Source organism: Myxocyprinus asiaticus, chromosome 39 (assembly GCF_019703515.2).
Source record: "Myxocyprinus asiaticus isolate MX2 ecotype Aquarium Trade chromosome 39, UBuf_Myxa_2, whole genome shotgun sequence".
NCBI lineage: Eukaryota > Metazoa > Chordata > Actinopteri > Cypriniformes > Catostomidae > Myxocyprinus > Myxocyprinus asiaticus.
The window spans coordinates 38,972,459-39,000,453 of NC_059382.1; the positions used below are offsets into that span (position 1 = coordinate 38,972,459).

Here is a 27,995-nt window from a genome sequence, read left to right on the forward strand (position 1 = left end):
CACTGCTTTAGATATTAATTCTCATACTCTGAATCCGAATGCCTTGAGCATTGAGATGTCCTATCATCACTTTATACCCAGTGTTTGGGTGTTGTTGTAGAATCCCTGTCACTATGGCATCTAACTCCTCATTGTCCATGGTTGTGCGCAGGTCTGACACTCTGAAATATAACAAAGATGTCAGTATGATTATGATTTAACATGAGAAGTTTGTTGCAGTGTTTGGTCCATGTATGTTCTGGCCATTCATTTTTTTTTCAGAAACAATTATTATTATAAGATGATTGCAATAAAGTTAAAACAGAAACATAAAATAATCAGAGAATGTTCTCAAGACAGGGTCATACAACTCAAGCATACATTTACATTTATGCATTTGGCAGACGCTTTTATCCACTTATTACAGGGACAATACACCTGGAGCAACCTGGAGTTACAGTGCATCCGGAAAGTATTCACAGCGCTTCACTTTTTCCACATTTTGTTATGTTACAGCCTTATTCCAAAATGGATTAAATTCCCCATAATGACAACGTGAAAGAAGTTTGTTTGAAATCTTTGCAAATTTATAAAAAAAAAAAAAAAAAAAAATCACATGTACATAAGTATTCACAGCCTTTGCTCAATACTGTGTTGAAGCACCTTTGGCACCAATTACAGCCTCAAGTCTTTTTGAGTATGATGCTACAAGCTTGGCACACCTATTTTTGGGCAGTTTCTCCCATTCTTCTTTGCAGGACCTCTCAAGCTCCATCAGGTTGGATGGGGAGCGTCGGTGCACAGCCATTTTCAGATCTCTCCAGAGATGTTCAATCGGGTTCAAGTCTGGGCTCTGGCTGGGCCACTCAAGGACATTCACAGAGTTTTCCCGGAGCCACTCCTTTGTTATCTTGGCTGTGTGCTTAGGGTCGTTGTCCTGTTGGAAGATGAACCTTCGCCCCAGTCTGAGGTCCAGAGCACTCTGGAGCAGGTTTTCATCAAGGATGTCTCTGTACATTGCTGCATTCATCTTTCCCTCGATCCTGACTAGTCTCCCAGTTCCTGCCGCTGAAAAACATCCCCACAGCATGATGCTGCCACCACCATGCTTCACTGTAGGGATGGTATTGGCCAGGTGATGAGCGGTGCCTGGTTTCCTTCAGACATGACGCTTGCCATTCAGGCCAAAGAGTTCAATCTTTGTTTCTCATGGTCTGAGAGTCCTTCAGGTGCCTTTTGGCAAACTCCAGGCAGGCTGTCATGTGCCTTTTACTGAGGAGTGGCTTTTGTCTGGCCACTCTACCATACAGGCCTGATTGGTGGAGTGCTGCAGAGATGGTTGTTCTTCTGGAAGGTTCTCCTCTCTCCACAGAGAAATGCTGGAGCTCTGTCAGAGTGACCATCGGGTTCTTGGTCACCTCCCTGACTAAGGCCCTTCTCCCCCGATCGCTCAGTTTGGCCAGGCGGCCAGCTCTTGGAAGAGTCCTGGTGGTTCCAAACTTCTTCCATTTACGGATGATGGAGGCCACTGTGCTCACTGGGACCTTCAATGCTGCAGAAATGTTTCTGTACCCTTCCCCAGATCTGTGCCTTGATACAATCCTGTCTCGGAGGTCTACAGACAATTCCTTGGACTTCATGGCTTGGTTTGTGCTCTGACATGCACTGTTAACTGTGGGACCTTATATAGACAGGTGTGTGCCTTTCCAAATCATGTCCAATCAACTGAATTTACCACAGGTGGACTCCAATCAAGTTGTAGAAACATCTCAAGGATGATCAGTGGAAACAGGATGCACCTGAGCTCAATTTTGAGTGTCATGGCAAAGGTTGTGAATACTTATGTACATGTGATTTTTTTCGTTTTTTATTTTTAATAAATTTGCAAAGATTTCAAACAAACTTCTTTCACGTTGTCATTATGGGTATTGTTTGTAGAATTCTGAGGAAATAATGAATTTAATCCATTTTGGAATAAGGCTGTAACATAACAAAATGTGGAAAAAGTGAAGCGCTGTGAATACTTTCCGGATGCACTGTAAGTGACTTGCTCAAGGACACAATGGTGATGGCTGTGGGGATCATACCAGCAACCTTCTTATTACCAGTTAAGTGCTTCAGCCCACTACACCATTAATTATTTTATGAAGGCGGCAGGGGGAAATCTGGGGGGCAAAGTGAATATCATCACCAATGTCATGTTTTCATTTTGCCTTTGTGATGTTTCCAGCAACTGATTTGTACCTTGCATTTGGAGACAAATGCCCTCAGTGGGCAGACACTACGTAAGTGGACGCTTGAGTGTGTTAATGTAAAAATAAATATGGAATTTTATTTTACAACATTAAAACTGATATCAACCTGACATGAAAGTTTACAAAGTATATTCATTATCATGCAATCTCACTGTCTCTTTCAGATTGGACGTGAGATCTTAAGTCACTGGTACCACTGACAATGTGCTTACTTGGGCATATATGAATGCTGTTTCTTTTCCCTACACAGTGTACTCATGACTACGCAAGGGGTAAACTCGTGAATATGTAGACAACTCTTGTTAATATCAAGTACTGTAAAGGGGCTCTACCTTAACTTACCAAAAAACTTGCGATTTCAGGTGCTGTTAAACACGATAATAAATAAGACTCGATTGTACTTATGGGAACAGGGACTAAAGCATGTCCAGTTACACCTCTGTTGACACCTGTATGTCATATAAGTAGAACAACCTTTTCCAACTTTTCAAGGACAAATGGATCTACATCCATGTCAAATGTAGCTGCTAACTGATCTAAGTCGTCTATACAGGCATCCACGCTGAAGAGTATATAATCAGCAGATAATGTACTTCAATTTTCAACAGTGTCAGCAAGCCTTTGCAGGTCTCTGATAATTTCTAGCCTACTTCGTCCATTTGTCCTAACGTTAATGCGCAGGCACAGGGCAGGCAAACAATCAAGAGCAGCACTTATACAATGATCAGCCAATGGTGGCATAAATTCCGCCTACTGATGTTTGATTGACATCCTCTTATTAGCATGTTGCGCGAAGGAAAAATAAATACTGAACTACATCCAGAAATAAATTAACGATTAAGGCAAAAAGTAAACTTTCAGATTTGCATTTCCCTAATTGTTTATTTTATTTATTTGTTAATCTCCTCGCACATTTAATTATTTATATATTTATTTATGCAGGAATATGTGGAATTATGTGATCATTTATTTATTTATTTATTTGTGTATTTATTTATTGTTTTTGCAGTTTTCGTCCTCCATACATATGGAGCACATTGAGACCAAATCTAAAAAAGTGCTGAATTTGATGGGGAGTATTTCCGGATATGAGTGGGGAGCAGAAAAAGGAGCATTGCTAGATATTTATAGAGCTTTGATGAGATCAAACTTGGACTATGGCAGTATGGTTTATGGTGCTGCAGCTAACTCTCACTTAGAAAAGCTCAATAGAGTTCAATATAGAGCACTAAGAATTTGTACAGGAGCTATGAAAACTACTCCAACCAATGCTTTATTAACAGAAACCAATGAACTACCACTAGACTTGAGGAGGAAATTGTCACTTTCATACTGGATACGACTGAAAGAGGCAGAAAATAACTTTGCGTCATCCATCCTTTTAAAATTTTGGGAATATAGAAAATACACAAGTAGAGGGTTTGGGTGGATTACAGGACAGAGATCTGAAGAATATAGTTTGAATAATATTAAATTCTGCTCTATAGTTGTTCAAAGTAATGTCCCACTATGGGTATTCCCAGAACCTAGTGTTAATATGGAGTTAATTGATAAGAAAAGGGAATGGATTGAAGGAGAAAATTCTGGCATATTTAACACAAGATTACCTAAAGAAACAATATTACAGTCACTTAATTATCTTTACAGATGGTTAAAAGATCCAGTTAATGGTCACGTAGGGTTGGGTATTTCAGAGTTTAAAAAATGCATAGCTAAAATAATTTCAAATCACCTTTCGGTATATACTGCTGAACTAGTAGCTATAGCCTTAGGCTTACAGTGGACAGAAGACGTCAAGCCCAATAAAATAGTAATATTCTCAGATTCTGCTGCCTCAATTTATAGCATTAAAACAAGTAAATTCAGTAGAGAAGACATTTTAATACTAGTATACTAAATCTTCCAAGACTTGGAATAAATGTGCAGTTCTGCTGGGTTTTAGCTCATGTTGGAATAGAGGGAAACAAAGTAGCAGACCATCTGGCAAAATCAGCCCTAAAGGACAATAATACATACAAGTACAAATTAAGGAAAATCATGAATCAAGTATAATATAAGTCAAACATGGCAAATCAGATGGGATATGGATAATAAAGGCAGAGAATATTACAAAATCCAACCATAATCAAAACATTCAATAATAGATGCAGAAGAGAAGTAATCTATTCCAGACTTAGGTTGGGACACACAAGACTAAGCAATGCTTAAAAACGGATAAATGCGTAATATTTAAATGTTAAGAAAATGTTGAACGTGATTATGAGGTGTATAAATTATAGTAAGGAGAGATCAAATCTTAAAGATACGATAACAAAGTGGGAAGAGAATAGAATGTTAAGGGAATTCTAGGAACAGGAGAGAAACCAAATGAAGTAAATAGGACTATTTTTTAATTTCTACAAGAAACACAGTTACAAATCAGAATATAAAGTAGGAGAATGAAGCCTTGATGCTGCACACTCCGATAAAGTAGGTGACGGTATATACCTTTTTACGCTGGTTTGTAATGCGCCATAAAACGGAAAGAAGAAGAAGAACTGGGGTGTGCATCACTGAGTGGCCTCCCTTGCCAGGGCTGGACCTTACCACCTGAAAGTATGTGTCATTAGCTTTCTTGCTGTTAGCGGTTTGGCTAGTGTGCAACCTATTGTTTACATGTGGTTGCATGCTAATTTTAGCATGTTTGTTTGCAGTGGAGTTTGGGGACATTTTTTTGTGTTATAATTGTTCAGCAGGCTGCTGATCGCCATTTACACTGTGCCCTCTGTTCATCTGCCAATGGTGGTTTTTGATATGATCGTATCCCTGGTGGGTGGGCATATCTCTCTTTATACCATTTGGTGTTGGGTTTTTCTGGATTTTAACCCTTAACCCTTATGGACTGTTGGGGTAAATTTTGACCCCTTTTGAACTTTACTGCTTTAAAAAAACATGGTTTCCCGTAAAAAAAAAAAAAAAAAATCTGGTGGTGTGACAAAAATACTCACACTCTTACTGTTTGGGGTCAAATTTGACCCCACTTAGGAAATGAATGGGGGAGACGATAAAACCAAGCATTTTTTTTAAATTTGTCAAATAAAATCAATAAATCAGCCACAATGCAGAACACACACACATAAATGAAGGGGTGATACTATAACATATCCACAATGTGGCGTAGTCAGGAACATTTTTAAATGTCCACCACAGGTGTACGAGTGGCATTTAGTCACACTTTTCTACATTTCATCATTTCATCTTTATGAGGTAACATTTAATATATTTTTATTCTTAAATTCTATGTATCAAAATGGCCCCAAAATATCTTTCAATTTGTAATATTTTTTTTTTTTTATTAACAGTAATTAATATAAATTCATTAATAAAAGTTATTAATAAAGTAATGAACATTTTTACAAGTAAGGTTGGCAAACATGAAATAGAAACCTGCTTACTTACTGATCATTTGGTTGAACATGAATCCTAGCTGGTCATAGCCCTTCAGAGAAAAACTATGCATCTCATCTTTCTTGAAAGAGGAAATGGTTTTTAGCTCCTCATTAACATTTTGGCCAACAGCAAACACGTACACATCTGTTAAACATGCAAATGTAAAAAACTGGCATAAACTTGAACAAAAAAACATGCAATGCAAGTGAATGGTGACTGAGGCTGTCATTCTGCCTAACATCTCCTTTTGTGTTCTACGGAAGAAAGTAAGTCATATGGGTTTAGAACAACATGAGGGTGAGTGCATGATACAGAATTTTCATTTTTGGATGAAGTATCCCTTTGATAGTCTTCAACATAATTGCATGTCAAATGATAAATATCAGTGTTGAGGGAGAGATAAACAGCAAATGCATGAAGAAAGCTTTCAACGTCTACCCTGGGCGTCGCTAGACTTCAGTGACATCTGGGGCTTAGCCCACAGGACATATTATAATATAAATATAAAAATAAGAGAAATCCTTGCATCCGTGACTTACAAAATGACCACCCTACCTTTCAAATAATAATTATATTAAGCACAACACTGACACGGTTCAGAACTTTATATGAGCAAATATAAGGCACACTTTTTAATTTACATTGTGGAGAATCAAAGCGAGAATTACAACTTGTTGGCTCATTGTTCATAGTGCAGAAACTAGCGCTAACAATAAAATCAAAGTCATTTAATAACTTAAATTTGCAATTGTCATTTATCATAATATCTTGAGAATAAAGTAAAAATTACGAGAATAAAGTCGAAGCATTATGAGATATATTTTGTAATATTTTGAGCATAAATCAAAAGGAAAGTAACATTAATTTAATTAATGAATTTTATCACACATTTGCACATATACAGTGAAATTCTTTTTTTCACATATCCCAACTAAGCTGGGGTCAGAGTGCAGGGTCAGCCATGATACAACACCCCTGGAGCAGTTAGGGTCAAGGGCCTTGCTCAAGGACCCAACAGTGGTGTCTTGGCAGTGCTGGGGCTTGAACCCCCAACCTTCTGATCAGTAACCCAGAGCCTTAACCACTGAGCCACCACTGCCCTTCAAATGCAATGGCTGGGAATTGAACCCAGGTCAACTGCTTGGAAGGCAGCTATGCTCACCACTATACCACCAACGCAAGCAACATCAAAGTGATGTGGTGAATAACAGAAAAGTGGAGCATCTGGGTCTTTACATTCAACACAACTAACCAGGGAGATAACGTGGCTATGCAACCGAGCTGAATTTGTGGGAAGTTTTTGCGAGCTTTTTGTTCATAAATGAGGTGTGCATTAGTACAGCAGTATCTATTCTATCTGTGGGCGCCTGTCAAGGGAGGCATGAGATATAGGCTCACACTCAAGTGAAGCGAAAAATAATTGTAACTGCTGTGGACTATATAAGTCCATTTCAAGACATTGTATGTGGTAACATCCCCTCAGCTACAGTATTGTTTAGAGAGGAAAGCCCAACAAAAAAGCAGACCAAGCATCACCAACACCGAGAGGGACTGTGCAAATGTCTGTCTGGTTCTTTCTCCTGAATAAATTAAATTCCCTAAATAACCACTGCAGTGTCCGGATACCAATAATAACTCTGTGCTGATGCACCAAAAGACCAAGGATTTCTTTATTGCTAAATCCTATCCTATATAGCATGATATAACTATATCCTCCACATCCATCTCTTGCATTAATGAAGCTGCTGGCACGGCGTCTGTTCTATCATTGTGATAATGACGCTCAGTTAAGCCTAATATTGAGATTTGTTTTTTCTCGAAATATTTCTACTTTATTCTCACAATGCTACGACTTTATTTTCGTAATCTTTACTTTATTCTCAAAATATAATAATTATAATCTCAAAGTGCTACAACTTTATTCTAATTAATTTGACTATTCTCATAGGAATTCAATCTCATAATGCAAAATATGTGTTTATTCTCAAAATCTTATTCTTTCCTTTTATTTAATGTGGCAATAAAAATTCCATCGTAGGATCACAGAGTATATTTAAAAATAACTTACATTTTTATAAATGCATCTCGAAACACCTGCGTTGGGTTTCATGACTGTTACACCATTAAACATGATTCCAGGTTGTTTTTAACCAAAGTATAGTTTCAATGCTAAACGGTTAGACAGCGTTTTCCCTTTTGCTCTGGTGTGCAGAATTAAGTAGCCTACAATAATTAGACAAGTTCAATGCCATTTGATTTTAAACCATTTAAAAATCAAGGCACCCCAAAGAGGCTATTTAACGCCACGCACATGACATGGAAATGTGAACCAGCCCAGACAGTGCGCATATACAGGCAGTGACAGTTTGATCATTTTTATTTGACTTTAATGTGAGATTTTATGCTCATAGCTCACTATGCTGATATTCTGAGTTGTGTTTGAGGAAACTCCATTGCAATAAATGTTTTTAATTTCCACGTACCGACTCCCGGCAAAAACCCCAATAACTGTTCGTGAAACCTTGTGTTTAACCAAAGAGTTAAAACGGTAACCGTGCACATCCCTACTACAAATTATCAAAGGATAATTATAAATCCAGATATTTGGTCAGCTCACATGTAACTTAATCAGTTAGCAACTAGTCATTAACGTGGCTACCTACTGGCATAACAATCGTAGGCCTACATCATACAAATCTTATCCTTGTTAAAGTTTTGTTGTATTGAAGGCACTGTTATTGACATACCTTCTTCATTCTGATCGACTAATGCTAAATAAAATCTGGTTGGTTCGTCGTTCAGTGAACTTGCTACTAATTTGATTATGGATGGTAATTCTTAAATGCACTAGCAGATTTTAAGAGTCCATTTTAGGGAGCGATTAGGGGTGCTCAAAACAAGTTGACTGGTGCGTGCATTAAAATCTACTTGGTGTGAGAATTGTTAAAAACAAATCAAGATTAGAAATGAGGCTTATAGATTATACAGGTGCATCTCAATAAATTAGAATGTCGTGGAAAAGTTCATTTATTTCAGTAATTCAACTCAAATTGTGAAACTCGTGTATTAAATAAATTCAATGCACACAGACTGAAGTAGTTTAAGTCTTTGGTTCTTTTAATTGTGATGATTTTGGCTCACATTTAACAAAAACCCACCAATTCACTATCTCAACAAATTATAATATGGTGACATGCCAATCAGCTAATCAACTCAAAACACCTGCAAAGGTTTCCTGAGCCTTCAAAATGGTCTCTCAGTTTGGTTCACTAGGCTACACAATCATGGGGAAGACTGCTGATCTGACAGTTGTCCAGAAGACAATCATTGACACCCTTCACAAGGAGGGTAAGCCACAAACATTCATTGCCAAAGAAGCTGGCTGTTCACAGAGTGCTGTATCCAAGCATGTTAACAGAAAGTTGAGTGGAAGGAAAAAGTGTGGAAGAAAAAGATGCACAACCAACCGAGAGAACCGCAGCCTTATGATTGTCAAGCAAAATTGATTCAAGAATTTGGGTGAACTTCACAAGGAATGGACTGAGGCTGGGGTCAAGGCATCAAGAGCCACCACACACAGACATGTCAAGGAATTTGGCTACAGTTGTCATATTCCTCTTGTTAAGCCACTCCCGAACCACAGACAACATCAGAGGCGTCTTACCTGGGCTAAGGAGAAGAAGAACTGGACTGTTGCCCAGTGGTCCAAAGTCCTCTTTTCAGATGAGAGCAAGTTTTGTATTTCATTTGGAAACCAAGGTCCTAGAGTCTGGAGGAAAGGTGGAGAAGCTCATAGCCCAAGTTGCTTGAAGTCCAGTGTTAAGTTTCCACAGTCTGTGATGATTTGGGGTGCAATGTCATCTGCTGGTGTTGGTCCATTGTGTTTTTTGAAAACCAAAGTCACTGCACCCGTTTACCAAGAAATTTTGGAGCATTCATGCTTCCTTCTGCTGACCAGCTTTTTAAAGATGCTGATTTCATTTTCCAGCTGGATTTGGCACCTGCCCACACTGCTAAAAGCACCAAAAGTTGGTTAAATGACCATGGTGTTGGTGTGTTTGACTGGCCAGCAAACTCACCAGACCTGAACCCCATAGAGAATCTATGGGGTATGTCAAGAGGAAAATGAGAAACAAGAGACCAAAAAATGCAGATGAGCTGAAGGCCACTGTCAAAGAAACCTGGGCTTCCATACCACCTCAGCAGTGCCACAAACTGATCACCTCCATGCCACGCCGAATTGAGGCAGTAATTAAAGCAAAAGGAGCCCCTACCAAGTATTGAGTACATATACAGTAAATGAACATACTTTCCAGAAGGCCAACAATTCACTAAAAATGTTTTTTTTAATTGGTCTTATGATGTATTCTAATTTTTTGAGATAATGAATTGGTGGGTTTTTGTTAAATGTGAGCCAAAATCATCACAATTAAAAGAACCAAAGACTTAAACTACTTCAGTCTGTGTGCATTGAATTTATTTAATACACAAGTTTCACAATTTGAATTGAATTACTGAAATAAATGAACTTTTCCACGACATTCTAATTTATTGAGATGCACCTGTATATTTAGAAATAAGGCTTGTATAATAAAACCTCTGGTGCAGAAAAGCTGCACCCCTGTGAGAGAAAATAGAAAGCATTCGTAATGTGTCTGATGAACTTGAGCACGAACAGCAGGTAAAAGTCAAAGTGCGAACAGTCAGTTAATGCTCGTTGGGCTCACTGATCGAAAGTAATTTGCATTTAAAGACAGAATTGCAGTCTGTCTTGTTGCTTTTGTACCCTGATGTAATTAACATTAAGCCTTACTTTATTCTTTTTTTTTTTCATCACAAAAAAACATTCGGGCTATTAACAAAAGATCCAGGGTTTCAGCCCTATCAGCCAGGGTCTAGCAACGTCGCTGACGTTTGACAATTGAATCACAATTGTTGAGAGCAAAAATGCACATTTTTGATATCAGTAATTTTGTTTTCACTGAAGAAAATGTTAATTTCAGACATCTATAATGTTACTGTAACTAGTAAAAAAAAACTTTTAAGATATTTAAGGTATCTTTCATTACTCTTGAATTTACTGATATCTGAAATCCCAGATTACTGAAAAACTGAATGTAACATCTAAAAATTTATTTTTAGATATAAAAATGATGGTTAAATTAGCTGATATAAAAAATGACTGGTTAAATTAGTTGAAATTCCATTTGTGATATCAAGTGCAAAACTAATTACTGAAATCAAATTTGAGAATTTAGCTAGGGCTGCAACTAATGATTATTTTGGTAATCGATTAAGCTTTATGTTTTCAATTAATCAGATAAATCAACTTTATTTCTTGTATTTTATTAAAATATGATTTAAAAAAAACTGAAATGATCAAAGGTGTACAGATTTGGTTTGATTTACAGTACTGAATTCACAATTCTATACTCTTACAAAACTTTGAACAAAGCCTATATCATGAAAAGTTAAGTTTTAAAATGTATTATTATTATTATTATTACTTTGAGGATATATGCTAAATAGTTCCTTTCCTTTACTTGTAAATCTTAACAAAAAGTACTGTTCATTAAACAGTAAAATGAGCCAATCAGGATGGAGTGAAAAAAAACAAAAAAACAAATCTGCCCAGCAGAGGGCAGAATAGAAATATGACTAATTCTGCCCAGCTGAAAAATACATAATTAGGATAGATACATATGCTTGTACACAGTTACTGATTACATACATTTTATGTATTTTAAATTAATATTGTACATTTTAAAATAGTATTGTCACTGATGACTATTCTTTTCAAAACTATATGTATGTTTATCCAGTAAAATAATGTTTGCCATGGTATAAATTTACTGGTGAAATCAAAATCAAATCACTTTATTGTCACACAATCATATACACAAGTGCAATGGTGTGTGAAATTCTTGGGTGCAGTTCCGAGCAACATAGCAGTCATGACAGTGATGAGACATATACCAATTTACAATAAACATCAGATATAAACAAAATATAAAATCTAATATATACATAATTACACAACACAATATACAAATAATAACATACACTGTACAGTATACAAAACACACAATATAGAATACGCATACAATATAGAATACACAGTACACAATAAACATGGTATATATAAAATATACAGTAGGTTGTATTGTACTGTATTGACATTCAGGCTGTCGGTTGATAGTCAGTTGCCAGTGTGTTAAGAGAGAATATAATTTATGACAGTCCAGTGCTGATGTATTTTGATCGTGAGAGATCAAGAGTTCAAAAGTCTGATTGCTTGGGGGAAGCAGCTATCATGGAGTCGGCTGGTGCGGGTCCTGATGCTGCGATACCGCCTGCCTGATGGTAGCAGTGAGAACAGCCCATGGCTCGGGTGGCTGGAGTCTCTGATGATCCTCCGAGCTTTTTTCACACACCGCCTTGTATATATGTCCTGGAGGGAGGGAAGCTCACCTCCAATGATGTGTCTGGCAGTTCCTACCACCCTTCGTGCTGTTGCCGTACCAGGCGATGATGCAGCCAGTCAGGATGCTCTCTACAGTGCAGGTGTAGAACCGTGTGAGGATGTGGTTGTTCATTCCAATAATCAGACATTACATTTGGCATTATCAAGGAGGACTATCAAATATCAGGACCATTATAATTATATTCAGCAATATACAGTTTAATATAGTACAATTATCTGTAAACGCAGTGCAAATTCTCTCTTGTGTTGAAAATAGCATCGTTGTTCATTGTATTATGCGCTTGCATGAGGAGAAACCATCTAAAAGACTTTGAAATCCGGCACATTTTGACCGCCGAGACATCGGTGTGATATGCATGAGAGCTGCACAATTGATTATTGAAACTGAAGTCGAGGTATGTTTTTGCACATTTAATGAAAATGATTGCGCCCCTTTCTCCATTGCGATCAGTTTGATTGACCAGGATGCGCGTGCTCCTTTGCCCAATGCTCAGTGCAGTTTAACAGGGACTTGCATGTGGTAAAAACAAACAGTTTTACACCTGATTTTAATACGTATACCTTGTCTGGTTGCTGCTGGTGCCTAGCTCAAGTCTGTGTTTGTAGCCTGCTTGCTTTTTTAACATCTTATCTATCTGTGTTCAGCTTTTAATCTTTAATCTCTGCCATTTTTCAGCACGCATCAGGTTTTTTCCGCATTATTCTGTTAACATTTTAACCTGCACATCCGTTTTCTCCTCTGTGCTACACGGATTATTGCATCGATTTCAAAGCACTGCTTATCAAGGACAACCATAACAACAAACAATTGAGTGAGGGATTCTCATCGATCTCAAACCCTCGCTGACTGGGAGCAACCAACAACAACAAACAATTGTGGTAAGTGACGGCATCCGCTCATGTTATTGCTTCCTGCATTACATGCCACGTTTACTATAGCTTCTTCTGTCACCAGTGAGGGATTTACATGTGATAAATGTAAGGAATTAGTCAGGCTGACAGAGAAGATTAATGAGTTAGAGACACGCATCCGAACGCTAGTGGAGGTCATTGAGAAAAAGAAGCCAGTAGATACTGTTTCAAATCCAGGTAGTACAGCGAGCAACACACACACTTTGGTTCCGGCTGTAGAGTCCCTGCAGCAGGGCGTTTGGATGACGTCTTGGCAGCATACTTGCTCAGCAAAGCGACACCACTCTCCTGTTCCTGTTAGGGTTTCCAATCGATTCTCCCCACTCAGTGATGCACCCACTGAGAATCATGTTGAAAGCACCCTGGTTACAGAGATTCTATTGTAAGGAACGTGGAAATAAAGACTCCAGCCACAATTGTTAATTGCATTTCGGGGGCTCAGGCGTCTGACATCAGATCAAATTTACAACTGCTGGCTAATGCTAAATGTAGATTTTCTAAAATTTTTATTCATATTGGCACTAATGGTGTCCGGCTTTGCCAGTCGGAGATCATTTAACAGGTAATGTTAAAGAGGTGTGTGAACTTGCAAAAACGATGTCAGACACCATAATATGCTCTGGCCCCCTCCCTGCTTGTCGTGGTGACAAGGTTTATAGTAGATTTGTGCCATTGAATGGCTGGATGTCTGAGACCCGTTGGCAAAATAGTCTCAATCATTTGTGCTGGTTTGTGCTGTAAAAAGTTTCGTTTGTGCTGCTTCGGTTTTTTTAGATATTAAAAGAATATTTATAGGTCATTCTGAGGTCACTCAGCCCCCCTACATGCTCCAAATTCACCCCAAATAGTCTCGTTTGTTTGTGCTTCGCTTGTGCTGGTTTGTGCCGGTAAAAGATTTGTTAATGCTGCTTCGGTTTTTAAAGTATTAGACATTGAATTATAGGCGATGACGTCACCAGCCACCCCACATGCTCCAAATTCACCCAAAATAGGCTCAATTGTTTGTGTTTCGTTTGTGCTGGTTTGTGCCGGTAAAATTTCCGTTTGTGCTGCTTCGGTTTTTAAAGTATTAGACATTGAATTATAGGCGATGACGTCACCAGCCACCCCACATGCTCCAAATTAACCCCAAATAGTCTTGTTTGTTTGTGCTTCGTTTGTGCCAGTAAAAGTTTCGTTTTTGTGACTGTCTTTTTTTTTTTAACAATACAGTTGAAGTAACAAGGTAAGATCCAAATGGCAAACCAAATCACATAAATAGTCGCATTCACTTAACTGTTACCTATCCACTGTGCGTTTTCAACTTTTAACGGACACAGCGGATCACAGGATGTGGGGAATGTAACACAAACTCCATGGTATTTTTACTTGTTACTGTATGTAGTTATGTGAATAACAGTAGTAATATTAACACTGTCGTAAATACCGGCACCATAATCTGTTTGCTGTAGCTCTGTGTTTATACATACATAGGCTGTGTGTGTGTGTGTGTCTGTGTGTAGGCCTATACAGTACAGGTCAAAAGTTTGGAAACATTAAGATTTTTAAATGTTTTTGAAAGAAGTCTCTTAATCTCACCAATAAGATTTTTTTGATAAAAAAAATATTGTAAAAACAGTAATATTGTGAAACATTACACTTTAAAATAGCTGTGTTCTGTTTTAATATAATTTAAAATGTAATTTTATTTCTGTGATGTCAATTAGAATTTTCAGCATCATTACTCCAGTCTTCAATGGTTTGTTTGTTTGTTTTTAATTTCACTTGTATTGTTTATTTTATAGATTATACTGTATATTTTTTTCTATTTGTAGTCTATATATGCTCTATATTTTATACTATGTGTTGGAATGACTATTGTCATGTTCATTGTTTGTAATTTGACTGGCATATAAAAAAAATAAATAAAAACAAACTCCAGTCTTCAATGTCACATGATCCTTCAGAAATCATAGTAAAATGTTGATTTTGTGCTCAATTATTAAGAATGGTTCTTATTTTTATCAATGTTGAAAACTATTTTTGCATGCTTAATATTTTTGTGGAAACAGTGATACATTTTTGTGTGGATTTTTTGATGAATAGAAAGGTAAAAAGAACAGCATTTATTTGAAATAGAAATCTTTTTAACAATATAAATGTCTTTACTGTCTCTTTTGATCAATTTAATGCGTCCTTGCTGAATAAAAGATATATATATATATATATATATATATATATATATATATATATATATAAAATATTTTTTAATTTACTTATGCCAAACCTTTGAATGGTTGTGCATCATGGTTTCCACGAAAACTGTTTTCAACTGATAATAATAATGAATGTTTCTTGAGCAGCAAATCAGCATATTAGAATGATTTCTGAAGGATCGTGTGACACTGAAGAATGAAGTAATGATGCTGAAAATTCAGCTTTGATCACAGAATAAATTACAGTTTACTATATATTCAGATAGAAAACAACTGTTTTATATTGGAATAATATTTCACAATATTACTGTTTTACTGTATTTTTGATCAAACAAATGCAGCCTTGGTGAGCAGAAGAGACTTCTTTCAGAAACATTAAAAAAATCTTAATGTTTTCAAACTTTTGACATACATACATTATATATATATATATATATATATTAGTGGAAACTCATGACTCAATGAATTAAGAATTAAGCCAAAAGTATTTAACTTTTGAAATTTAATTACTGTGTACTATCAAACATCCATTAACACAAATAATGGACCTTTAAAAACTTAAAAACACTTAATACTGTCAAATCACTATCTGTCTTCAAACCAAAAATACCACACAGAATAATAGACTTGAGTGCAAACAACATAAAGCCCAACTTCCAGAAAAGCAGATATTACTTCTCCAAACAGGATTAGGAAAACAAGGGTGTGTGGCATATAACAAAAATACTTGTATTTGTGAAATTACATTTAAACAATGCAATCAGTCTTTTGTGTATAATACAGCATGTGGGCATATTTTGTTTTTTTCTGACACTCCTGTCACTCCTCAGGTCGTCATACATCTCCCAGACACATGGAGACCTCCTGCAGTAGGCCACAATGCCCAAGAGCATCCTGGGTTAAGCCTCCTTTGAAAGCAATGATTGCCCTTAAAGTAAATCTCTCTCCTTGGAGCATCAGATTGGAGGGAAAATTCACACAAAAGCAAATTGTGGAGTTACTTCCCAGGTCAGTGTCAATCCACAGAAGTTCTCCCAGACTGTAACTGTGAGAAACTTTCCCTGCACAGAGCACTTTTCCTGAGGTATCTGTCTTGAATGGAGAGGGACACTGTGATGGACTTTGTTTTGGCCTGAGGCAGGGGGACTCCGGAAGAGTAAGGCCTTCTTCCACTGCAGTCTGAAGATGAGCCATGACAGAAGCCTGCAGTACAGCAACAGAAGTACAAACAAATGGAATTTCCCAGGTGACTTGTGTGCTGAGACCACAATACTGTGAGGAGCACTGTTTTGTGAAGGAAACACATGCATGTTTTGTCATTGACTTTTCAATGATAGTGGAGATGTGGAACAGTGCATTGATTTAGAGAGCACCGGACTTCAATCGGACAGCTTTGAATATTTCAAAGTGAGGGATCATTACACCTGTCCAGAGTGATATGTTACTTGCAAGCCAGATTATATTGGGAATAATCTCAGCAAGGAAGTGCATATTATCATGATCCCCATTAGCTACGGCAAGTGACCTGCTCTCACATATGTCTGTTACCCACTGTCGTAGGTCTGTCTGTGTTTGGTCACATGGATCCACTTCCAGGTCCTCACCCTCTACATCTGGAATGACACTCTTCAGCAATTCGGGCTTTCAGGTATTTCTTGCACCTTTTTGATATGAGGGGGGCTCCAGAGCTGTCATTACCCTCTGCTTCGCTGAGAGCCACAACAGTAATACAGCGTAGTAGCTCTTTTGCATCGTCCATGGATTGTGACATGAGAAGCTGTGCCATTGACCTCACAAAGTTTTTTCTTCAGGCAGTCCCACTGGCAGATCATCTTGATGCAGTGTGCAACATCAACTGAACAAAACAAGGTGGCACTTTTGCTGACTGTTTACAGAGTAAGACACCACAACACTCACTGATGTAGGTCTTTAGATCAGGATGAGGAGTAAAAGCCTTGACCAGAGCTCCGAGCAAAGCCAGAGAAAAAGTCACTCACAACCTCTTTTGGAGTTGGTGCACCTGCGCGTATCCATTCTGTCAGCCAATGTGTTATTGCATTAACAGTGTCTCTCTGACAGCATTTGCACCACTGGGACACTTGAGCTATCATCCCCTGCCAGAACGCCCTGATATAAGAATATATGGCCAGACTTGCCATTTGGTCTCTGTAGTTTCCTCACTACTGAGCCAGTTGCATCAAAACTCACAGTGGGGTTAGTAGATGTCTTTGATAATGACTTGTACATATACATTTGTGTTCGACTCAAATAGTGACAGAAAAACTTGTCCAGTCCAAATATCTTTAATGCTACCACTGTGAGGTGCACTGTATTTTAACATCTACAGTGATACAATGGGATCCTTGTCGCCTAATTCTAAATCATTTCTCTTGCGTTGCGCAGGGTGGCCAAATTAGGCAGATGACTAGGCTCAGGATCTCCAAAATCCATCAGCTTTGTTGCTTCTGATGCCCTCCATACATGTTCCATTCTACCCTCACACATTTCTTTGGCAATCTGCACACGCAAGTTACCAGACATCGCACGCTTGGAACAGCCAGTGTGCGGGGAGTCATCAGTGTTTTTAATTAAGCACTTGAGCACCATTGGGCTGTTCATTTCAGGCTCTGACACATTTTATGTGAATGTGGCCACGACACTCCTTACAGTTGCCTCTGATTTCTATGTATTTCTCTGTGGCTGATGGATAGACCTTGGCTCTTTTAAAGGCAAATGTGCAGGGGCATTTTACTTCTTGCCAAATGTGATGATTTATCACGTTCAAAATTGTGTATTCCCTTTTTTGTGTTTTAGAGAACTTGATGTATTTAACAGTTTCAGGCATGAATTCAATCCATTTCTGAAATGGAACTTAAAGATCAAAAGTCCAGCAATCTTTTGGTCTGGGTGAAAGGGAACCTGGCTAAAAATCAGTGTCATCACTACTGCCATTTGTTTCATGATCACATTCATTCGTAAACCCCAAAGAAGTCCAGATGTTGTGTCTATTTAATTTAACAAAAGTGTATAGAGCCTTTGCAGTGATCTTGTTTTATAGCTGCTTACTAAGCTCTGTCCAGATGCTCTGATTAGGAGTAGCCATGTTGCCATTTTGGACTATGGCCTCTTTTGATGAACACAGGACTGTGAAAATGGAATCTCTGTCGACTGCTGGTTTCTTGGGCATCTGGCATAAGCAAAACATAATTACCCACTTAAATAATCCTCAAAATGTCACATTCAGTATAAACTTGTTTTCATGTATTACTGTATTGATCCGAATATAAGGATAATATATATTAGGACCAATATGGTAATGTTGACCCCTAGATGCACAATGTATTCAAAAAAATAACATGGGTCACATGTGCAACTGTAATTAGCATATATTAGTATTAGCAATGAGTTTTGTGTTCAATAAACATTGACAATCTTAGCTCTCTTGAATGTTGTGCCATTATTCTTTAAGTTAACAAATAATATTGTAACTGACAGTGACCAGAAATTTGATTTAGTAACGACTTTTGTAGTTTGATTTATATTGACTTTCTCTACTAACTCTACACTAATTTCCACAAGAGCATCTTGAACAGAAGTGTCACTTGCGCCTAGTGGTGGCAGTGAAGTGTAGCAGATGATACTCCATGTAAATAAAAAGTTAAATCAGGAAAGACCAGTAAATGAAGTATAGATAATTGTTTATTGAACAAATGTGATGATTAGTCTTGACAAGTCTTCAGCAGTTCGACTCTAAAAATTGTTCATATCGAGGAGATCTGCACTTTTGTTCTCGTGCCCAGAGCTGAGCGAAAGTGAGTGACAGAAAGAGTCTGACAGACACCAGATGAATATTGAGCTGCTGCTCTCTGAACACCAATAAGTTTTTAATAAACACCATAGCGACTACAAAAACATGAGTTGTTGTATTAAAACATTTTCATCCAACATTTTGGTAAGAGATTGAAATGACAAACCCGAAATAAAATGCTCACTATAGGAATCAGTTTTAGGGCCTCTGCTTTTCTCTTTAAATATGCTTCCCCAGGAGATATTATCAGGAATCGTGGAATAAGTTTCCACTGTTATGCCGACGATACCCAACTTCATATACAGCATTCTTCCACCTCAGAAATATTGCTAAGTTACGACATATGCTCTCTGTTGCTGATGCCGAAAAACTAATTCATGCGTTCATGACCTCAAGACTAGATTATTGTAATGCATTACAGGGAGGATGTCCAGCAAGTTCAATAAATAAACTTCAACTGGTTCAAAATGCAGCAGCTAGAGTGCTGACTAGACCAAAGTAATATGATCATATTAGCCCCATTTTATCATCATTACATTGGCTAAATTTCGTATTAATTTAAAAATGTTGTCAACTACGTACAAAGCTTTGAATGGTCTAGCTCCGCAGTACTTAAGTGACTTTAAGTACTACCATGCTATATTCCATCACATTCATTGCAATTGCAAAATTCTGTTAATATGTTAATAGTTCCTAGAATATCAAAATCCACAAAAGGGAGGTAGATCCTTTTCCTTATTGGCTCCTAAATGATGGAATAGTCTCCCAGACACACTCACTCAGTTAAGTCTAGACAAAAGACAAAAGATCTGTTTAGCCAGGCATACATCTAATTTATCCTTCAACTCACAATTAAGCTGCTTTAGTTAGGTGTGCTTGAACCAGAAACATTTATCATGATCTATAACTCTGAAATTTTCTTTGTCATCTATGCTAATATTATTCTATTTGTATCCCTGTCTCAACCTCGGGATTCCTATCACCAGGTAACCAGAACCGGCCAGATCCAGCTCCATTCCTGCTTGGTGTCAGACTCCACTGCAACGTGTCTGAGTGATATTGACTAAATACAGCCGGTGCCAGCCAAACATCACTTCAGTCTATTACGATGGACTTCGGAGGATGAACTGATGCCAACTCGACCCATAAGACATGGGATACTTCATATGCCACTGCCTGAACCTTGGATTTAGGATAGACCTCACCGAAATGGCTGGCCGGTCGAACTGCGATGCACCTCACACATCTCTGCCTGCATCACCTTGGTCTAATGATGGACTACACTTTTGAAACGGAATACATAGAATATCAATTAATTGCCAACAAAACCCTTCATCAGCCAACTAACAAAGGAAAATGCATCTATGTAAATTTCTGCAGTTAATCCAGGATGAACTTCAAAGACACTAGTCATTAATCTTACAGTTCATACAAAATTATAGTTTAAACACTGGCCCTTAACACTTTACTAATATCTGTGTATTTACTAATTTTAAACCATGACTTGCACTGCACATAAGTAATATTGGCATTATATTCATGATGTTAGCCAGAGGGGAATTGCACCCACAGTGAGTCTGGTTTCTCCCAAGGTTCTTTTTCTCCATTAACCAACATCTTATGGAGTTTTGTGTTCCTTGCCACAGTCACCTTCGGCTTGTTCGCTGGGGTTCTAAATACAATTATTTAATTATTTATTTTTATACACAATTTACAATCATTTAATCAAACTACACAATGATGACTCAAAGAATTTATAGATATTAGTTTCATTTTCTGTTAATGTATGATTTTCTGTAAAGCTGCTTTGAAAAAATGTGTGCTGTGAAAAGTGCTATACAAATAAAAATGACTTGATTTTGAATTCAAAATGTGTACATTATAAAACATAGAATATCAGTAAAATGTATGTTTTGTGCTGGAGAGTAACAACTCTCAAGCGCATCAAACAGCACACACACTTTCAACGCACCTGAAGCAGCAACCGCTCCACATGAGAATTGTAGGCTTATAATCTTTTTAGACGTGTTTATTAAGTGCTGACATGCGCAGGACAGCTTGGGTCATGTTTTGTTTTTTTCACTTTAACTTGTCTCCGTTGTTTTTCAAACAAGTTTCATCATGCAACACATTTTCACAGGGCTGTAAAGTGACGTCCCTGATGGAGTCTCTTCATGCTCGCTGAACATGTCCAACAAATCGATAATGAAATTCGTTGTCGATGATTTCAGTTATCAATAATTATTGATTTATCAATTAGTTGCAGACCTAATTTTAGCTAGGGGAAATTATAGAGATCTATATACTTTATAGGTGTAATGATTTAATTGGCATTTAAGCAATTATTTTTAAAAACACAATGAAAAACCATCATATTTGTGTTAGACTAGAAAGACCAGGACAAGGACACAAGGCTAACCCAGGAGGTCCTTTTGTGTGTGGTCTATGCCGGTGGTTTTGTAGCCCAACAAGTTACGGATCTTAGCTAAAATATATTTTTGGGTCGCGTCCCATATTGGAGTGAAAAAAACAAAAAGTATATAAAACGGTAAGATATATATATAAATTAAAAAAAAAGGTAAGTATATCATTAAATTCTGAGCTGGCTGTTTGTTTACCTATGAGCAAAAACTATGATCTCATATTAGTGTTGGGGGCCCACAGTTTCTAAGAATAAGTTTAACAAATTATCTTTTCCCCTTTTCTATGTTAGAGTAAGTGCCAATGTTGATTTGGCTAATAAAAAAAAAAGAGAATCTTGGTTCCAGTGAGGCAAGAGAATAGTCAAAAGATGATTTGTGTGATAAAATTGCTCACTAATCTTTTTCAATGTAAAGCTTTTTTTTTATTTTACACTTTCATTGCCATGATGTGACTCCCTAAAACCCTAAAATTACTGTAAAAATGACGATTTAAACTCACAGCTCAAAAGACTAATATATATATATATATATATATATATATAAAAAATAAGAATTAACATAAGTGCTAATAAAACTACACATTTCTGCCTTTAAACCATCAAAAAAATTGGCCCCATTAAATTCCACTGTAAGTGCCTCACTAAGAAAAGGAGGGACAAAACTAAATATTTATTTAATTGTTTTGTGGCAATCAACATTATGCCTCAAATGTTGTCGATTGAGCTTAACTTGTATTGAACCCGGAATATTCTTTTATGGCACTATTTTGACTCGAACAGTAAATTATTGTGCCGCATGGCCTGTGATTTCAGAAGCCCATGGCCCCACTATCCCGTTTCATAATCCAGCTCTGGGTCTTACCATCAGTTGCAATGATTATGATGTTCTGAGTCTCACTGAAGTGGTTTCTCTTGTTCTCCCCAAGGAAAAAAAGATGGTCGTACATTTCTAGGGCTTTATAAAGATTGTTGCCTTTCTTTTTCCCCATGACCTGGAATGGAAAGTTTCATATTTATAAATTGAGGTGAGAAAGCTACAATAATGTTGTAATAGGACATGACTCTTTACAAAGTTTTATAATGAACATACTTTTGTTGCTAAACTAGTTTAATTTCTCCACAGCGTAATCCACATCGTCACTGTTGATGTCTGTCATGGATACGATGTCTTTGGGCTCACTGGCATAAGAGATGATGTCAAAGTTCATATTGACTTCATAGCTATCCAACTGGAAGATGGAGAAAGCATGATGCTATTATTCCAAAAGACTTCTGAATGATTCAAATAAAAGCCGCTGCACACTATGTTTTTGGCCATGATATTGCTGTCAGAGACAAATTTCGGGAGTAGTGTTCCCTTCAGGTTATGATCATACTATTCAGAGTCTGCTCTGAAGAATGAACAATTCATGACCTCTTTCCCCCCCCCATACACAACTGATTCTAGGCACACTTTGTTTTATTATTATCCATTTCCTTTAGGGTCAGAAAATGTCAAAAATACAAACCTTATGGACAAGTTTAATAATAGCATTTTTAGATTTCTGAAAATTGTCGGGTGAAATGTTTCCTGATGTGTCCAATAAGATGAAGATATTCAGACAACCCTCATGTTGTGTCATTTCCAAGAGATTACAAAAAGGATCCTCTGTTTCTCTGACTGACCATAGCAGCCTGGTTCTACACTGCTCCATTCCCTCGAGTCCAAACAGTCTCTCGAAAGAGCAGAGCATATCCAGGCATAACTGTCACTTGTATTACAAATTATCTCCGATATGGAAACGTTCTCCAGAGCGCAAGGCCCCTGGAGGGGAGCCTGGATTTTTGCAGTCCTCAGCTTGAACAAGGAAGATATAATATAATACAATATAATATAAAAATTAGGGCTGTCGAATAAACGTGTTAATTCAGTGCGATTAATTATATAAAAATGTAAAAAAAAAATAAAAAAATTATACATTATTTAAAATCACATATTGAATCATTGTTATTGGAGGAGCTTTCTCAGCAAATATGTATTATATGCAATTAATTTGTTTAATTAATCAGCATACCATGTAATTAATTCTATTAAAAACTTGAATCGAGCCTATTAAAATATTCTTTTTATAGAGCTAATGTATTTTATGTTTGAGGAACAATGCAAATACTGGGGGTTAATCAAAAGGAAGGCCACAATACAATGTTTCCAAAGTTGACCAGAAGAGAACAAGATCCAAATTACATTGCTCAAATATTCATTGCTATCACAGCTCAGGAGAAATAATGGAGTTCTCATTTATGTTTAAGCAGTGGCGTAGCCAGAAAATGGCTTTGGGGGGAGGGGGGGGGAACCTCAAATGGGTGGGTAAATTTTTAACAACTCACTAATTGCAGCACTTTTTTTTTTTTGCTGGAAAGTATGGTGGCCCAGGGGTGCACAACTTTACAAAAAGCAAATCAAAGCTAAAAACATAATGGGAATAAGCCATAAGACAACAGAAAAGCTGCAACAAAGTAAATTACAACACAAAAATAAGCCACAAGACAACAGAAAACCATGGCACAATGAAATTGGGTCACAACACAATGGAAAAGCCAATATACAATAGAAAGAAGCCACAACACAACAAAATTAAGATCAGACGAAATCATAATATTGCATGCTTTGTGTCAGAACAGCAGATATATCATAGTGTATTTTTACGGTTTTATAAATATATACTTTAAGTCAAATAATAAGAGTTTGGCCAGGCCCATTCCAGCCCACCTGTGGCTAAGCACCTGAACTTCAGTATCAACTTTGTCTCAGATGTTGCTTCTAAAATTCCTTAGAAGAGAAATAGGGCTGTCAAAATCGCTAAACTTTAATTGAATTACTTGATATGCTGATTAATAAATCAAATCGACATTTGTTAGACAAGGCCCACAATAAAATTTTTCAATATAAAGTTATACAAATAATTGATTAAAAAAAAAAAAAAAAAAAAAAAAAAACACCTTTCGGAATGTCTCACTGTGATTGTGACGGAATCGCTGTTTTTTTTTTATATGCGTGTAAGCGGCTACTGTTAAACAGCGATGAGAGAAACCACAGTGGAGAGAGACTGGAATATATGAAGGAGCAAAGACATACCTCCGTTTGTGTGATTTGCACCTGGAGAAGGCAGGCACATCTCACACGGCTCATTAAACACATCATTAACAACTAGTTTTTCGGTTTCGTACACATGCGATTGTCACTCCCATATTGTATTGAACTGTATGTGTACAGAACAGAATTCAGAACTAAAAGGTGAACTGACAACCGAATTTAGCTGTAGTGTGTACGTGGCCTCAGAGACATTGTTGAGGTCTCTTTTTGAAACTCGAGTGTTTGGGAAACCGGTTTAATAATAGTTAATACTTTTGCCATTTGTGATGTAGACATTACACACTTCACCTTTAACATCATTTATATGTAATGTTTAAGTATCGATCCTAGGGCTTATGGATGATTACACTGGTCACACACTGGTGTAGTACCGGTCCATCCACCCCATTGAGTGCAATTCCTCTGAACAGAGCCAGTCAAAACAAATCCGTCATGGCATGAAAATGTCTGCTGCTCTCCAACCTTGTCTCCTGGGCCAAAACTGCCCGTTGTCAAGCTGGAGTTAGAGGCATGGATGGTCAACGTGGAAGCCAAACAAGTACTGTTCACTTCTTTAAATATGAGAAAATACCTTTGCACATGGCATCGAATGTTCTTTCCATTTGGGAGCCATCTTTGTCACACTCTTTGCGTCGTGAAATAAGGGTAGTGTCCTTTGTTGCAGTGATAAGTCAATACACTTCCCTCCAGTCCCTCATTGAAGTAGGACACAATACCTCCCTTTATTGGACATAGAGCAGTTCCTCTGTGTTTCCTCAGTTGCTCTTTAGAAGACACTATACATGACTCATAGTAATTCTGGAATACTTTCAGTTCTCTACATTATAAAATAATTGATAACACTAGTTTTATTGAATGTATAATTAGTTTCTGGCCATTTCACATACAAGGGGGGGGGGGGGTGTGTGAAAGAGTGTATATTTATGTGCTGTATCTGGTTATCACCTTTTTAATCTTCTTTACTCAAATGGTTTTGCAGTGTGACAGATGGATTTTTCCAAAAATTCCATGTAGACACTCAATGAATAGGAGCTCAAACAACTAGATGTATGATAATTAAAATATTATACCATGGTCTGTTTGAATACTCTATTCTGATTGGATGGAAAGCATGCATTAAAAGTTTAATGCACAGGTAGTTCCAGTCAGTTTTATTCACCGTTCTATATTAATACGCCTACTGTGCTGTTCTCTGTAATGAGACATTGCGAGACTTTTATGCCCGTTCAAACGGCCTCCAGATGCGAATACAATCCCAGCTCTGAGACTAACCGTCACATCACAAAACATCGTCAAGTCATGCAATGCCATCTTTAAATCAACTATGAAGCGCTACAGGAAACACAGAAAGAAACAGCAGTGTTCATCAGCCCCATATTACTCACCCAAAGCGCTAAATGTCATTCGCACTGCCAATGAATGAATGACTTGAGTATTTTTTTGATACTAGACAAATATACTCATAAGCAGGGTTTGAAATTAACTTTATGGCTTACTGTGGCTAGTAGTTAAGGTCACTAGCCACTCAACATTTTCACTAGCCAAAATCCCCGCCTCGCAAAAAGTGATAAAGGAAAATAACTGTAACACCAGGTTACATTTTGAATAGATTTTTGAACCCACATGTGGGTTTGTTTTCTTTTAATTGCTTAATGTAATTTTGAATGTCCATGGTTTGAGGGTGTACCTGTATGCTGGATTAGAAATCAAGGATTAATTGTGGTGATTTCCTTATTGCATCACGTGTTGTTCTAAAAGCAAAAAGAAACAAATTAAACAATGTAGGCTGTCGTCCCTGCAGCCTGACCGAAGCAAAGCGGGCGTGTTTTCCTGTGTGATTAACCGAAAGGGACGCGCTGCCGGCTCGTGATGCACGAATGGCTTGCATACACTGCACGAATCTGTTCGGTATACTGCATTCTTGTCACATTTTAGCTTTTTGTTTAGATAAAATGTTCTCTGTAAAATTCAAATAGGTCACATAAGTTTTATGGTCTCCACTGGCCACACTGATATAGCGTGATACAGACTGAATCACGCAAGTTTCGCTCTGGAGCACGCTGACCGTACGTGTCCACGGGCGTGTGTGTCCACTGTTTTCAGTTCATTCCAATGAGTCCACCTTGCGAGCGTGTCGCCCGGCTCCCATTGGAATGAATTCAAAACACTTGCTTCGCTCACCACACACCAGTGGACACCCATCATTAAAAAAATAAAATAAAAACCCGGCACACTTCATACGCCCCACACAGATGCACTTGTAAGTTATGAGAGGCGTGAGTATCATTAATTTGCTTCACCAGTGGCTCCGAGTTGCGCAACAATTTTCAATGCAGGAAAAACCCTGAAAAGTGGCTTGTAAAAGTGACCAAGTTACCCGCCACTGCTGTTGGCAGGTGTTAATTTGAAACCCTGCTCATAAGGTTGTAATGTTTTTGCAGGATAGTTAATCTTGGATAGTGAATATTCTAGCCTTTTTAAAAAGCAATTCTTAAAAAGCTAGCTAGCTAACACCCTGGGTAGAACATTCTGCCAAGTGAACAAAGATATAGGCTTAGCGATGCATGAGCAGAGGTCATAACCAATCAAATGCCATCATGTGTATGTTGGAGGCTTAAATGCAGATTTGTAAGACCATGCATAATTAAGTGTTGATGCAGGGATTTTGTGTGTATAATGGCTGAATTCATGGATACATTCAGAGAAGCCTGCTTTGCCAATATAAACCATTCTTAGTTTCAACTGAGGGTGCTCTTACGTTCGTTGAAGGACGCTTAGCCTTTTAAGTGTGTGCGCGCAAGCAGTTTACTGGGGCTCATTAAAATCATATAGATGTAGAGGCAGTGCTTGCAATTTAAGTATAAACACTACAAAAAAAATAAAATAAAAAAAAACAGCTTCTTGGATTTCTATGCCTGGAGCTATTTAAAGTTTACCTTCACATTTCACTTTGGCTCCCATTCTCCATTAGAGTTGCAGGTTTTCTGTTTGACTGGGTAAGGTTCAGACCCATCACTGCAGTGATAAATTTGGAGACTCCCCTCAACACCAGCATTAGAATACTCCACCATACCGCCAGTGATGGATTCAGATGTGGTGCAGTTCTTGGCGCTCTCTCTTCATAGTTATAATCATATAGTTATCTGTTTGCACTGAAACAAATGAAATAAACATTGAGGAATATAGCTGTTCAGTGTTAGATAGCATTCAGCATTTAAATGTATGATTTAAACTGCTGGCAATGCAAAGTTGGATTCTGTGTTTAGTAAAAGATGTACTGTATTTTGCTCGGTATGGATGTACAATGCAACAAATTTCAGCTCTTTGTCTTTTGTACAGTATCAAGAAAGAGATTTAACAGTACATCTTCCTCAGCAT

General features: G+C 37.5%; 1 non-coding gene and 1 pseudogene across 1 annotated transcript; both read right to left on the reverse strand.

Annotated features, from left to right (window-relative positions):
- Positions 1 to 7: 7 nt before the first annotated feature.
- LOC127429992 (complement C2-like) lies at positions 8 to 27,995 on the reverse strand (annotated as a pseudogene).
- trnag-ucc (transfer RNA glycine (anticodon UCC)) lies at positions 6,771 to 6,842 on the reverse strand. Its single transcript has one exon. It is a non-coding gene; the product is annotated as a tRNA-Gly (tRNA).